The following is a 2704-nucleotide window of genomic DNA, read 5'->3' on the forward strand; positions in this document are numbered from 1 at the left end:
TTAGTCTTGTATGAGGATTCCATGTCAGTCGTTTGTCGAGATGTAGTCCTAAGTAACGGATCTGTTCGACAGGAATAAGTGGGGTATTATTAAAGGATATCGTAGGGGATGAGGTTATGGGTTTACGTCGAAGGGTAAATGTGATTTGGTGGGATTTATGGAATGAAAACTGAAGTTTTAAAACAGTACGATTCGAGTTTAATACGGAAATAATTTAACACATAATTTAATATGTAACGTGTAACAAGAAAAGAACCATAAATGAAACTATTCTGCCTTCGATGGCAACTTAAGTGCCTGGAATTATTTTATTTGTTAATCCCTTGTAATTCTGTCTTAGAGGGATTGGAAAAAACAAAACAATGTCGTATCATGTACTCCGAAACTCTATAGATGTCTTACCTTTTTCGGTCTGAACATACTTGGAAATAATTAACGTTCTAAAATATAAACAATAAACAAGAAAATTCAAAAATAGTTTTCCATTATTTATAGCCAACGTTTCGACCCAGCCAGCAGGTGTTCACCATGGCTCATGGCACACCAATCACAACAGTAAACAAGTGGAATGAAATGAAAAATAGTTTATTATTCTGGGACTAGGTCTCTAGATAAGATCCTAGGTAGGAACAATTATTAGCTTACACAATATATCGGCCAAACACAGTGGGGCCGCACTTAATTACTACTTATATTATAATTGCATGTCCATAATTTTAGGCACAGAAATAACAAATAAACTAAATAACCAAGTACATAAAAAAAAAAAAGGTAGTTATTAATATTTACAAATAATAATTGCTAAGGTTCAATATTTATATTATATGTATACTATTATAATATTGGCTCAGTTGAAGAAGCAAAAGGTGGATAAACAGAAGGGTTTTAAACGAGGGAAGGTACCTGGTAGTACGGGATAGGCCTAAGAATTTGAAATGCAGGTTTTCTAGGATATAGGAGGTGCGCTGAGTACTAATTGCTTGGAATAGAAAGGAAGCTAGGAAACTGGGATCGGAAGGATGGATAGAGCCACTTCAGCTCGGCGTAATACTGGCATATGTGCGTATCTCTGCTGATCCCAAAACAATTCGAGTTGAGCAATACACCATCACCTCTCACAACAGGCCTGATCAAGACTTGCAATGTGGGTTGAAACTTTGGCCATATATAAATAGTTGAAAATGTTCACCGCAACCCGGATTATTGCCATCTAAAATACTTCTGATATATATTCCAATTTTTCTTTATCTTGTATATAGTCGTAATTATTGATATGAAGAAAATAAAATAATGTAAGTTTATTGACCGATAAGGACCGGAAATAATTTATAAAAAGACTTGAAATATTTAAAGTCTGAAATAGTAGGGAACCCTCTTACTGATAATTTTTTATCGAATCGATAAAATCGATAGCAATTTTCGCGATGGCTTCGCAAATTGCATCGCATTGTAATGGACTGGCTAATGTTATCATTAGCCCCCCCTCGTTATTATATATTCTGCTTTTTACTCGACATTATTGAAGCTGAAGGCAGATCAACTTTTAGCTGTGATATAATTCAAGACAAATTATTTTTTTAAATAATTATCTGTGACTATGTAATTTATTATGAAGATTTCTTTTCAACAGGGAAGATAGTGAAAGCGTGATCGCAATGTTAATGTGGAAATAATATTTCTTTTTTAACCAAAAGAAGAGAATGAGGCTCACAAGTTAGAGAATGAAAAGAAAATGGGTGCTCAAACATGATACTATACTCACAAACCACGTAGTTTAAGCCTTTAAAATTTCCTTTGCACGCACCTTTAAAAACCAACAAACAAATATGTTTTTCAATGTTCATCAAAAATTGACTACATATGAGACCAAACCTTACACGGAAACATAAAAGGCAGATGGTTCCGGTTGCGAACAAAAGAAATCAAACTATTTACATTAAGCCAACATTTGCAGGGCTAAAAATGATGCAAACTACTAAAATAATATAACAAAGAAAGAGAATAGATAACAGAAAAGTAAACTAAGGTATGACTAACATGATTTAAAATATGTAAATTAAATTAAATAAAAATATGATGTTCAGTGAAAAGTATAAATAAACAACAATTACAAATACAATTAATGAAAATGGATATAAATTAAAAAAATAAACATTATTTTGTATTAAGAAATAAATATTATTTCCATTTTCATTAATTGGCAAATCATTTTTTGTAGTTCTTTTTTATTAACACTTTTCACTGTGCATCTTATTTTTATTTTCATTAATTCACTTTTATATAACTGTTCACATATTTTAAATCATTTTTAGCCATACCTTAGTTCACTTTTATTACATATTATCCATTATCTTACTTAGTTTGATTATTTTAGTTGTTTGTGTCTTTTTTAGCCCTGACGAAGTCCTGAAAAATATAAATGAAAATACTATCGTTTCTAAGACAGTGTATAGTTGTATTTGACTTTTCTAATTTCTAGCGTATTAGGGTCCCTTTATATGTTTTTGTAGGCGCAGGAAATCAAAATTCTATCGATTTTAAGATCGTGTATCGATTTATTTTAAGTTTTCTGATTTCTTACATATCAGATCACATTTATATGTTTTAGAATGAAATGAAATAGCCTTTTAATTATGCAATTAAATAAAAATCATTACAAAATATAATATAAACATTTAAAGAAGATAGAGAGAAAAATAAATTT

The 2704-nt window shown here is 30.7% G+C and overlaps 1 protein-coding gene across 2 annotated transcripts in view; it reads right to left on the minus strand.

The window, feature by feature from the left end:
- LOC106692555 (probable E3 ubiquitin-protein ligase HECTD2) overlaps positions 1-2704 on the minus strand; it is a 124901-nt gene that overhangs the window by 8235 nt on the left and 113962 nt on the right. The gene's annotated exons all lie outside the window — the stretch shown is intronic.

Source organism: Halyomorpha halys, unplaced genomic scaffold (genome assembly GCF_000696795.3).
Source record: "Halyomorpha halys isolate HHAL.00 unplaced genomic scaffold, Hhal_1.1 Scaffold60.1, whole genome shotgun sequence".
Taxonomy (NCBI): Eukaryota; Metazoa; Arthropoda; class Insecta; order Hemiptera; family Pentatomidae; genus Halyomorpha; species Halyomorpha halys.